Source organism: Aythya ferina (assembly GCF_964211825.1).
Source record: "Aythya ferina genome assembly, chromosome: 14".
Classification (NCBI taxonomy): Eukaryota; Metazoa; Chordata; class Aves; order Anseriformes; family Anatidae; genus Aythya; species Aythya ferina.
Genome location: NC_140312.1, coordinates 6517604 through 6531213, shown reverse-complemented (window position 1 = coordinate 6531213; position 13610 = coordinate 6517604). Strand labels below are relative to the sequence as shown.

Sequence of the window (13610 nt, the reverse complement as noted above, 5' to 3'; positions counted from 1 at the left end):
CACCAAAGCATCTTTTGACATGGACTCTCAAGTAAAGCAAAGCCTTAAATCTGCCAAAGTTAGCATTAAATATTTTAAACAACACTTTAATTCAGATTTAAATAAATAAATAAATAAATAAATAAATAAAAATCTCTTGGAGAGAAAAGGGAAAAGGGAGAATGAAAACATTCCTCCAAACACTGCGTCTGTCTTCTCGCAGATGCTGGTGACATGTCTGAATGATTGGTCCCCAGAACTGAACCTGTGGACCTCTACATAGGAATTAAGAACTAAACTCTCAAAGTGAAGGCTATAGCAGACTCCTATTTTTAGTGCATTATTCATGGAGACATACAAGCAAGACACGTGGATTATTGGATTACATGCACACATCCTCTCTCCTGGGGAGACAGAGTCTGAACTAACGGCAATGTAATCTGCCACCTCCTCCTTCCCATTCCACTTTTCAGTCTCTGCATTTCTCCATCTGTTTCAAGGCCATATCTTAAGTCACCTTGTGTAGTGCCTTCTCTCATTTAAATCCTTCTACAAGCTGAAATGTATCTTAAGAAATCAATTAGCTCAAGCAAATTAACCATGTGGCCTCACACCTACCTTCTGCACTTACTCCTACCTTCTCCATTTATCTCCTACCTTCCCATGGAGCCAGTATCTCTTTCCTCCTGTGCAGTCATTGATCTCCTGAAACTATTTTAGAAATCTTGTCTCATGGGCTAGAATGATACAGAACATAATCAGGGACTCAAATTCATCACCTTTCAGCAAGGAGAAGAGCCTTTCCAATTTGGAGGTCTGAACAAATTTGGGAGCCATCTTCAGCATCTAACCAAGCAAGGTTTTGATGCAAGAAACACCTCTTGCCTCTCTTTGTTAACCAGAAGCATGGCAATTACAGGTCAATAACAGACCGTTGAATATACAAATAATGCCTGCAATGAACAAAAGATCAACATGCAGCGTGCATTTTGAGGAAAACCAAGAATCAGTGTCAATTCCTTGGTAATTCATAGTAGATGTTTGTTTTGTTTTTCTCTCTCATTACCAAGGATTAGAAAACAAGCAAAAGCTTCCAGATACATACTTAGAACAGTGCATTTTCCATCTCTCCTATAGCAGTAATCTTATTCTAACAGTTTAACAATTACCAACTGCTTACTTCCCAATGATACACTATTTTAAATTATTTTGCAAAATAATATGTAAAATCTGCAGACCTCTCAATTTGCATTCACTAATATACCCATTTCCCACTGCAGATATCTAAAAAGATATCTACCTACCACTGGCAAACAAGCACAAACATTAGGATCTACTATTCTTGTTGCAGCTAATTTATTAGTTACATGCCATCCTTATGGGCTATGTCATCCAGGAATACATCTTGGAGGCTAAACTGGATTTAACCTGATTTCATACCCAGGGATATTTGCTGAAGAGGGATACAAGCCCTAATCCACTGGCTTTATTTGTACACAGCAAGTGACTCTTTCCAATGCGTTTTTTGGCAAGTGTCTGCTGCAAGAGCCATTTCTCGAAACCCTGAGCATTTCTTGTAGAAGCTGTTTTCTACAAGCTGCAAGAGCCAAGGGATGATGAGGTGCAATAGGCATTGTAAGAGACCTTTGGGAAAACGCAAATCAAGCCTTTCTACAGTCACTAGACACACACTTAGCCATAAAACCGAGGAAACATGTCAGCAGTGAACACAGTTAGAAGAGTTCTTTCACAAGTCAGCTCCTTCAGATTCACTGTTTCTGACTTTTATTTATTTCTTTGTTTGTTATCCTGTCGCAGCTGGATAAAAACTCATAGTTAAAGCATTCTCTGGGGCAGCTGTACCAAAAATAATTAACTGAGCAAAGCTGCTATCCAGTGGAGGGGAGATGGATAGCAATGTGTTCTGTTCTTCTGCTAAGCACCCTCCGAGGCTGGGATAACGGCAGCAGAACTAAGCTGGCCTATTCTCCAGTGACAGGTGTTTGCAGAGCTTTTGAGAGGTTTGGGAAATGAAATGTGTTTTCTGAGAGCTCACAATGAAATCATACAAAGAAGGGCTCTTATTATACTGTCATCCTATATCACACCAGGTTTGAAAATGGAACACTTCTCCTGTGCCTCCAGAACAACAATATTTTTCTGATGCATCTTATATTCTAAAATGCCCTCCCTAATCATAGCTTCCCATAAGGAGTAAATCTCCAAAATTCATACATAGTACAATTTCAAAGTGTCAAGCCAATAGTAAATGAAATTCTGATATAAGCAGACTGCAAAGCTGGTAATGAACAGCTCTACCCTCTCATTGAGCAACAGGAAACACAGATGTCATGCGACTGAAATGCAGGTAAACACACTCACATTTTTCTCCAATCACTGGACAATCCAATCTCCCCCCCAGCCAAACAAAAAACACATCAGAAAAGGGGGTATACAGAACAGGTTCCCAGCCACCAAGCATAGGGGAGTGAGGGGAGCCAGCAGTGGACTTTGCACAGTTGTTCTGTTTGATCTACACCACAGGACTGGCACCTCTCTGTAAAACCTTCTTACAGTAGCTGGAAGCAAAGTTGCTTTGCAAAAGAAAATGGTTTCCTTTCTCCAGCACCTAGTCTGAGGTCTCATGTTTTTATTTGCTCTATCCAAATAAACATCATTGCTTTTACACCATGAAATGCAGAAGAATGGCATAGGTTTGTTCTTAATTCCCAATAAGGACGAGTAACTTTCTGGCACTAAGTGCTATTACACCAAACAATAAAAGCTTTAGCTCCTCTTTCTCAGTATATTACCTCTGATTATTTCATTTTCACTCCTGAATCACAAACCTGAAGAAATACCATCTTAATGCAGTGCTAGTCTGTAATCCATAATCTCATTCCTAGCAGCTGCAAGAAACAGAAAAAAAACCCTCTTCCTCCAAAGGTTTCCAGAGCCCTCAGAGCTATGGAGGGGTATTTCTGAAGCTTCATAGCTTCTATGCACTTATTATTTTGAATATTTTTATTTGTATCTGTTAGCTGTTAATGTCAAAAATTTTATTTTATTTTAGTTTAGTTTAGTTTAGTTTATTTTTTGTGATGAGAGTTTCTAAATATCAAAAGGCTCAGACACTTAAAGACTTCTGGCAATCCTGTTGGGCCCTATACATTTGAGAAAGAAAATTAGGGTTTTATACTGCCTTTTTCCTTTCCCTCCTCCTTATTGGCAAAGGAGAAGAGAGGACAAAGAATAAAGATTTCTTGTTGTGGGAGGTTCCTTTGAGGTAGCTAATTCAAGCATTTGCAGAAAATTTTGAAGAGTTTATTCTAAACAGTTTGCTACAGCAAATCATTCCCTCCCTCCTTTTCCTTCAAGGACATCTGGAAATACAAATGAAGAAAATCCTTAGCAAAAGTTTCAAAAGGTAGAAGAGGTCTCGTTGTGAGAAAAACAGTTTATGATGCTGTTTGAAGTCTCACTGAAAAGCACTCCTGCTTTTGCTGGGTAGATAACACTTTTAAAATGGCTGTATTAGTATGGCAGCTAGAGCCTCATATGAAAAACAACCATGTTTCTTCACAGCATATCTGCTTCTTGCACAGAGAGAAAATAAAATTAGAGGGGCACTAAAGCACAGAAAGTGCAAGACAGTTAATGAAGGGCGGGGTAAGTAGGAAGAGTGCATGAACACATCACTGAAGGGATTGAGTATCTGTTACCTTCTTTACCTCCAGCTTCCCTAAAAGCTAAAAATGCCAGAATCCACAATGTATACATCCTTGCCACACCCTGGAAATTGCTGTTGACACTTGGCAAAAGAGAAGCCCAAGCCCATAGATGCTGAGGGTTAGACTTTTTCAAAAGGGTAAAATCACAGCAGGGAACTGAAGACAGTCCCTTGAATCCTAGAATCTTAAGCTTATTTCTTCTCATGTACCAGCCAGTCATTCTGTGAGCTCTGATTTATTTCTTTTAGGAGGAAAAAAAAAAAAAAAAAAAAAGTCCAAACCAAACATTCATCTTGTATTGATCCAAATTCTTTCACTTAACTCATAATTTCACTCCCTCAGAGAAAATGTGTTTTTGTCCAGGTTTAGCCAAAGTGCTCCAAAAGATGTAGTCTAAACATATATTGTAAAGGTTGTCATATGCTTCTGATGCCTCTGCCTTTTCTATTTCAGAAAATTTAGAAAGAAAAAAAAAAAAAAAAAAAGAAAGAGGAAGATAGAGAGGAAGAGAGTGTGTCAGAAATTTGCACTCTGCTTCTGTAAACCCAAGGGATTTGACAATTCAGCTAGAAATGAGTAGTCATTTGTTTTTGTTGTTCTTCATTTGCAAATCTCTAGAATATTTTGAGCTTTAATCACATCACTAAAAGGAGACATTTTCTGCATTGTGATTTCACTGGATCATAAGAGCTTCATCTACATCTTTCTTTCATTTGGACAAAGGCTGTTCTTGTCAGAAGCCTCTAACCAGTATCATCACCTAAAATATGCAACTCAGGTGCTCTTAGGTCCTGAAATGAACACAGCATGCTATAGTCACCATGATTTTCAGGCTAGGATACCAGTTATTACCATACATATTATTTTACATCCCACATTATTTCAGGAAAGCACAATAGAAAGGTGTTAACAACATCTGGGGCTGTATTAGTAGATCTAAAAGCTGGGGAGAGGCAGAGCCTCCACCACCATTCATGGGAACGTTTAAAAGCAACCCATGAAGCATGTGCCTTCAATATAATAAAGATCAAGATTAACCATCTTCTGTGATGGAATTTTCCTTTTTTGACTTCAATAGCTCTTTGATTTCATGGATAACTGAAATGCATGCACATCAGTCGTATATAATGACGGGTTCAGTATGCAAAAAGAAAGAATGGGGGAAAAAAAGAGAACTAAAAGTTACTAATTCTTAAAAGAAAGTACTGAATAAAGAGTTATAGATTCCAAAAAGATAAAAGCAAACAACAAAACCATGAAGTCCTCCAAGCCCTGATGGAGTCCTTGAAAAACAAAGGAGCAAGATACAGACAGAGAATAGATTATGTTAACTAAATCATGATTCCTTATTTGAATCTGGAAATTTACTTGAACAGTGGAGCATTCATTTCTCTAATAGAATAACAGAAGTAAACTAAAACAATATTACAGTTAATGACATTTTCTCCTGACCACACAGGTATGTTTTCTTCATTTTTTTTCCTATAAAGAACACAAGAATTCTGCAAAGCAAAGCAAAACTGCCAGTTCCTTTGAATGATTGTGAGGGGATGGTACAATATGGAGAAGAAGAATATCCCGAGGGTACTGTATTCGATATTCGATCCAAAGTTTACTGGAAGAGGATTTCCAGTGCTCCTCACTTACAGGAACTACTCTAAGAAACCAGAAATTAGGGTGAGAGTCGATTTTATTGGAGTCTTTTCCAGTGCATTACACTATAATAGAATGCCTGTTCATTTGCAGAGAAACGCATTTCCTGGGCTCAGTTTCAAAGGGGGTCATGCTTCCCATAATTAAATTGTGTACAGAAGGCAGTCACTTAAATTCCACACTGCTAATTTTATGCAAAATAGAACCCTATTGATTTCCTGCACTTTCCCAGCATTTAGCTGAAGTTACACGCACCCTAACAACAATATAAAACAGATTTTTCCATTAGCATGAAATTTAAAGAGTGGTGTATAGCATTTGAGCATACAATAAGTATATGTATTAGGAGCGCAGAGAAAACAGGAATAGGACAGTTTAGTGAAGATCTTATGTTTCTGGCCAAAGAGTTTACTTGGTGGTCTACTCGAGAATTCACCCTGGCACATTTCTTTTTATTCAGTTCATGCGATTTGCCTGGTGCTGAGCAATTCTAGCTTGCCAAATAAGTCTTCTTTCTTTCCTCTTCCATGGAGATTTTAATGATCTCTGGAGTCATTTCTAACTCATCTCTCTCTCAATAATGTCACTACCACTAGAATGAAATGCTACTACACAAATGGCCAGCTGAAGAACGTACAAGATGTTTTGTGTTTGGGAGAAATGAGCACACTGGCTGCATCAGTCCCCTGAGTCTTCAGTACTGCAGACCCTATTGTGGCCTGCATTTTGGGTCTATACCCCATTCTGTGAACAGCCCAGACAATGCCTTGGACAGGAACCGCAACAAAAAGAAAAAAACAGTGCAAGAAAACTAGCACTAGAAAAAAACTAGCACTAAAAACTAGCACTAAAACTAGAAAAAAACTAGTGCAAGAAAAGCTCTGCCTCAGCCTGCAGAGCTCAGCAGTGATAGTTCCTAGGTGATTAGGATAGAGCTTGTTTGCACAGTAAAGTCCACTCAAGTCGAGGGAAATATTTCAATTAATTGAAGTGGGTTGCAGATTGGAGTTATAATTGAAGCTTATTTTTTCAGTGTTAGTGTAAATTGAATGCTGACCCATTACAGCAATCAACAGCAGTGTCACTAGTAACTACAATTATTTAAAACTATTGAAATACATCACCCCATGGAAGTAATTTCTTTTGTTTTAGGACATCTTTTAATCATAAAATATTCAGGGTGGGTCTCTGTTGCAAACATTCTATTCACTTCATTTCTCATAATACTGATGATAATAATCTGATGGTTATGCAAAGGGGAAAATGAAAATTTAAGTTTGAAATAAGTACTGTAATTCTCCCCTTTCCCTTTACAAACTCAAATTAACACAATCAGTAGTGATTTAAAAAATGCATATATTTTCCTTCTAAGAAAAGCATAAGGTATTTATTCAGTTATACACAAATTTCATGAGACATTACACATGCTTCACAAGAGATTACCTTTGCAACCAGAGTTGCAATGCAACAAATTTGCAAAATCAGATTTCAGGCATTTCAAATGGAAAACCTTGAAAGACTGTCTAACTTATGTAGTTATTCAAAAATGATGCCATGACAGATCACCCTTCTAGTGTGCCAGGAAGACGTGGACCTATGCTATATAGACACATAAGTCTGACTAAGAAAGTGTCTGAAGTCATGTTCTTTTCATGGTGTGTTTAAGAATAAAAAGTGTTCTGCCATGAAATAACTTGTCAGCTGAGCTGGGTAGGATATGCCATTAGGGTCAAGTAAAAACAACTCTTTTACCAATCTCAGGCCAAAACAAAAAGGTAGAGGTTGTTTATTAGTAGTAGTATTTTAAAGGCAGCTATAAAAAGCCTAGAAAACGTTATGTCCCCAGAATATTGGTTGATATAGCAGTGACTGAATGTTCAATGCCACATTTGACTCTGTCTTTGGAAAAAAAAAAAAAAAAAAAAAAAGAAAAAATTTGTCTTTTCTTTCTCATGGGCTGATCAGAATGATACCAATATAATTCAGATCTAATCTGTAGGATCAGCATCAGCAAAAAGACTGTTTAGCTTATCAAAATCTATTTAGGTTACCCAGAAGTGGCTTGGCTACAATGCATAAATATATTCAGAAGAAGATATCAAGTGGTAAATGATTATCCAACATATCAGAGGCACAGAAAGAATCACTGGATGAAAGAAAGCCTGATTCATTCAAATTAAAGCAAGCGTACTAATTATTTAATGACTACAAGTGAAACTGCTGGCATAGGCTAGCTAGGAAGTTTGTAAAAATCACTCTTTTAGAGCTTTATAAGTACTGATTAGACCAACATCGAGCAGAAATTGCTCAGGAGGAGCAGTTTCTGCTTCAGAGCAGGAAGATGGGCTTGTATTACTTTCCTGACATCCCTTCCAGCCCTTCTTTCATCAGCAGAGAAAGCTGTAGGGCTCTCAGTATTAGTTATGTCCAGCAGCATGCAGAAGCTCAGAGCGACATGTCCAGTTACCTCAAAACTCACTAAATTTGGGCAATTGGAATAAAATCAGTGCTAGTCCATTAGTTAGGTGATCTGCTCCAGTGTCTTGTTCAGAAACATCCAACTAGTTTCCTACTGTGTGAGGAAAAATTGCAAGAAGTCCAGTAGTAATGGCAGTATTTTATTCTAAAGGACTCATCAAAAGGTAAAAGTTTGTTTAAAGCATAAGAGCTGAGAAAGCTGTTAGATAAAATAAATTGCTAACTAGGTGTTAAAAAAAAAAAAAAAAAATCAACATACTGGTGGTACTGGTGGGGCAGAAGAAGCTAAGCATTAAAGCCACAGAAACTGGATGCCCCATCCCTGAAGTGCTTAAGTCTGGATTGGGCCCTGGGCAACCTAATCTATTGGGAAGTGTCCTGGCCCATGGCAGGGGTTGAAAGGAGGTCATTCTGATTTGATAATAAGAAGTAAGAACTACAGTTACTTGCTGTTACGGAAATGGAGCCATGAACTAGGTGATGCAACATACCTCTTGGAGATGCGAATTATCTATAAAATATTGAAGTGAGAGATGTTAGTGCTTGCTAATCTCTTGACAGTGGTCCAGTCTAGCAAGAGGCTGGCACAGGTGTACTTTCATTTCCAGAGTGCAAGAGGGCTACTCTCTCATGTCCTGGCACTTATATTCTGTGTGAGCAGACTCAGGAAGGACTGGACTCCACGTTCATTTGGCAAAGAAAACTACTTAGCCAGTCTGAGATTCTGCAACTGCAAGAAAAAACTCAAAGCCAAGCAAGGAGCTGCAAGACAAATTAGTATGTTTTTGATTCATTCTTACTGAGGAAGCAGTTTCCAAAAGCAGCAAACATTACAGAAAGTTGTCTGATATTATGCAATGCATTGTTCTGAACTCTATGGCCAGCAAAGCTTGATAAATAGCAGGGAAAAGGTTAACAGTAGGAAGTGTTTTCCCGGGCACTGCAGGACGTTTTTAGACAGTGGCAACTGCAAGACAAGGCTGGAGAACTGGTGCTCTTGGATTTCTTCTGATGCTGGGACTGGGGGAGCACCTCTAGAGAGCTGAATTTCAGGAAGTGAGATTGAATTTACATCTCCTGCTCGTTTCCATGAACAAAAATCAGGCTGATGAATGGGTAATGGCTACTCCCACTTCAAGAAGCCCTGCTCGAAGCACACCCTGTGGTGAAGATGCTCAAACCAGCATCCAATTCATGTGCAAAACATGTATCTTCTGTCCAAAGAGATCAGAAGAACAAGGATGTCATTGCTGATGGCCTCTGTGAAGCAGGCCCCTGGCTGCCGTGTAAAATGGCAACTCAGATGTAAAGGCAGGTTTCAGTAGAACCACATATTCATTCTACCTCCTCATCCAGTCGTGGCCAGAAAATAATACCACAGGTGACTGCACTCCTCCACTATCCATCTTGACCTCCATTTGACATGCCCAGCCACTTACAGATCCTTTCACAGCAGTCACCATAAATCTATCCTCTTGGGAAAAAAGAGGAATAAATCACCTAGTTTCATCTCTTCCCATCCAAATATTCATCTACATTATTTATAGCTAATGAAATATCAGAGAATTCTTTTCTCCCCTCATTGTGGATGCTGTCATGTTGTACTTGGTGCTGCTCTACCTAGTGCTCTTTGTTTATTGCACTGGAATTGAGAATCAGCATTTTGCCATTTAGTTTGTATTCTCCAGGGTGAAAACCTAAATTTGAAAAATGAAGGAAGCACTACTCTTAACCTTAAAATGGGAACAATTTAATCTAGTCTTAAAATACTGAGAAATCTTTTGCAGTTAAACTACTGATCCTGATGAGACATTGGCAAAGCACAGCTAAAAATGATCTGTCTGCTTCAGTGTCTAGGGGCTGCAACCTCTGCTGCACATTGCGAACTCCTGGATAAGCTGAAGTTAAAAACTTTGTGCTTTGAAATCCCACAAAACAGCACTGCAAGCATGTACTGAAAAAAAGAGTAGAATCTCACAGGCACAGAAAAGGCTAGCAATACTTAAAATACTGGACAGATTTTCTGAGCACAGGGTGTATGTGGAGTTTTGAGCTCCTTTGAAAAATTTAGCCTGTGTTTGTCCATGTTTGCTGGGATCTCACTGCCCAGTTAAGCACCTGCACTATTCATTCAAACCTCAGGTATTCTTATTTTAAACATGGGAAGCAGTATCTAACTTGGTCCATAGAGAGCAGATTTATAGCAAGGTTCACAGGCTTCAAAGTTCAAGGCAGAATCAAGAGCTGAAACAAGATGTATCACAGAAGAACTCATGGCCCCATCCTCACTCACTTGAGGATCAACAAATTTTTAGAGCTTTAATGTATCTAACCCTAGTGGAAGTAGTGGAACTATTCCAGCACTGAACACTGGAAAAATAGCTACAAGGAAGATGTGAGGATGCTTTGCAAGTCCCCTACTTCAGGGAAAATTAAGCACAGAAAAAATCTGACTGGCCAAATATTGAAAGCCTGGAAATCTAGTTTGAAAACAGCAGATTTTATGTGATTTGTAACTGTGCACAGTATACTCAAGTTCAGTCATGTGGTAGTGGGCAGTTAGTCTGATCAGTGCTTCATACTCTCAATTTTAATTCTCGCTCTTTCCCCCCTCCCCAGTTTGTAGTAGAAACAATATCCTTCATCACGCACCACCCATCTTATTCTAGATGCTTCACAGCCTTACCTAGCTTCCAGCAGCAATATACAACTAGCAATAGTGAGGTGGGCGAAACTCCTTTCTAGTATCATTATTCACACAGGATTTAAGCTGTGCTTTCAAGAACTGTGTGTCAGTAAAAACTCCAGTCACAGCACAGCCAAGAGGAAGCCGAAACAGGATGCTCAGGTGCAGAACTGAATTCACTTTAAAAAAGGCTGAGCAAGTACTTTATGGAATAGTTTAGGAATTTACCCAGACTCTACAAAGACTCTAAAGATTTGCAGCAGGAGAAGTTAGTTTGAAAATAATGAACTGAAATACCAGCCCTTCCTAAAATGTTCTCCAAAAGCCCCTTATCCTAGCTTCTTCTAGGATTTTCACTTGCCTCTTAATAGCTGCAGAAAACATTCTGTATAAAATCACATAAATGGACAGAATCCATGACTTGCGGAGATTAGGAATTATTTTTTAAGCCTTGCAACCCTTCAAATTCATCACAAAGTATATGAAAAGAATAACACTCCTTGCAATGACTCTGCCACTGCTCATGAAAAACATCTTTCCTGATCACTGACATGGCAGATACGCAGCTGACATCTGCTCAGCAGTTTAAGAATGTTTTGCTGACACTTAAAATTGAGTTTCACTGTGAAATCAAGATGATATCATTGGCTATTATAATAAGTTGTTAAATGCCCATGGTAATACTTTTCCTTCTTTTACAATCAAGCAGTTATCTTTTTGCTCTCCTCCCTTCCTCACAGTCACTAGCTGAGAGTTTGTATGCTTAACAGAACAGCCATAGAAAAAGTATTTTTGTTATGTTTTTAAACTGCTGCTGCTTTCGATAAAATTAATTAATATCCTGCAGTAAAACAGTTCCCTGAGTCTCCTTAGGTTTCAAATGCAGCTGACCTATGCACAACAGGGTCTTCACTTGAGATTGAACACACTCATTAATGTTTTCTAATAAATGAGACTACCAGGTGGGGCTGTTCGTTCAGCCTCCCAGAAGGTGCTGCAAGGAGGGGGTAGAATTAGGACAACCATTTGATTTGTGTGCCCCATACCCATGCTCTTTTTCCCCATTCAGCAACAATTAAAAGCTGAAAAAAGACTGAGGAAAAAGAAATGAGATGTATAGAGCTTTGGGACTTTCTTGCTTAAAAATTGAATTGAACCATGGAGGCAAGAGCAGACATCGTGGAGACTGCCTGCATCCCTACTTCAGGCACACACATACCTTGATGACACTTTTTTTTTTTTTTTGCCTTTAACCCTGTAGTATCTTGGGCCAATATGGAGAGAAGCAAGTGAGAGGTCTTTTTCCATTACACCTACTCAAGGCTCTGCCTAGACCATCATTGCATTTAAACTGGAATGAAGGGAAACCAGTTAAGTTGTCTGTCGCATAATACAGAGTTCAAACCTCTTTGCACCTCAAAATGGAAGGGATGTTGATCAAACAAGATTTCTCATGCTTAATTGTACTTCAGCAGAGTCAATACAGTCAAATTCCTGAGCAAAGGAAACACCCCCACACTCTGTTTCTAAAGGTGCTAATCTTCTGCCTCTGTAGATAATTGAGGTTAGCTGAGAAATTAATGAGACCTTATTAACACCAAAGACACCCTAGGTATTTTCAGGTAAGGCAGAAACATGGGTACCCCTTGTGCTTCAGCAACAAGGGCTGATAAATGGACTTTTGAAATGGATAAGTGAAGGTCAGAGCAAGGTCACCTAAAGAAGATCAACCACAGCTCCAAAACTTACCTTTTCTCTAAGGGAATTGTGTAGCTATAGAGAAAACATTTGCAGATCAAATGCTTAGGACCTGTTAAAAAAAAAGGTTCAGAAAACATACAGAATAGCTTGAAAAGTGTTTTTTTTTCTTTTTTTTTTTTTCTTTTTTTTTTTTTTTTTTTTTTTGTTTGTTTGTTTGTTTGTTTTAATTACCTCCTCACTCTCCTGAGCAGCATTTGTTCAAACTTTGCTAGAGGTTATTCTACTCCCTCTGCTTTGGCCAAAATCTGTTCTTGTCTGGATTTCTTACATCTAGGGTGCCCAGCTCAAAGAAGACCCTGCCAAAGGACTCTATCTATACTCTCTGATATGATAAAAACATCCACTTTTCTAACCTCAATGCCATCAGCACTTTTTCTTTCTCTCAAGAGCTCACCATGCAACCCCTATTAAATTAAACCAAAAAAGTGCTTGCTCATGCCTTTTTAAAGCAGCAGATTACCCATAATCTCCTCCCTAGGAATTCAAATTTTCTTTTCAATTAGAAAAGGGCTCGGTCAAGTCACATCTAAAAAGATACTGCTTAAAGACCTGCCATGCAGGATTAAACAGTAAATAAAAGTAAACTCTTAGTAAAAATATCTCCTTTAATTTCCTTAGTGATGAGAAGAAGCCTGCAACAAGATGGGTGCCCCCTTGCTAAACTACATTTCCCAAGAGGCCACAGGCCTCACTTCAAATTTCAGACCTGATTTCCTGATCTAAAAGGCATTGTGGCTAGTTAAAGGATTTTTTATGTGATTTGGGAGGGTAGGAATGTCTTTTTGTACATGGCTGTAACTGATTAGGGGAATAAAAGGCAGCTGTCTTCTTATTTATTGTTCTAACTTTTGCAGGGATTGACAGTTTAGCTTATTTCAGAAAATATATATGTTGTCATTATTTAAAAGAAATTAATTTTAAGTTGTCTGCATGTTAGCAAGACTAAAATGTTTTGTTGTTCAGCCTTTTTTACTGTAACAGTTGAGTTGTTCAGGTATGGAGGAATGAAAAAGCAGAACTTGTATTTCAAGAAAAATCCACAAGCTATTTACAAACCAGTGCAAGTACCTGTGTTGCTTCAGGCTACTAATCAAATTATGGTGCGGGCCAGCTAAGGATTCAGAGGTTCATGTATTTGTCAGACTCTACTTGAAAACAGAGCTAGCATCTGCATTTGAAAATTCCTACCAGATTTGTTAAATGCTCTGGTAAAAGGAGAAAGAAAACTGAAGCTAAATAGAAAGGCTTTTAGATTTAAATTTAAATTTTAAAATCTTTAAATAAAAGACTTATTAATATCAGAGAATTATCTTTTCCATAGA

General features: G+C 38.3%; 1 long non-coding RNA gene across 1 annotated transcript in view; it reads right to left on the bottom strand.

Moving 5' to 3' along the window:
* The window catches only part of LOC311444363, a 40104-nt gene extending 27396 nt beyond the window's left edge, over nucleotides 1-12708 (bottom strand). The window contains exons 1-2 of the long non-coding RNA XR_014697847.1: nucleotides 12460-12708; nucleotides 12277-12337 (exon numbers count right to left, since the gene is read on the bottom strand). This is a non-coding gene — a long non-coding RNA (uncharacterized lncRNA). The remainder of the gene's footprint in view (nucleotides 1-12276; nucleotides 12338-12459) is intronic.
* Nucleotides 12709-13610: the final 902 nt, after the last annotated feature.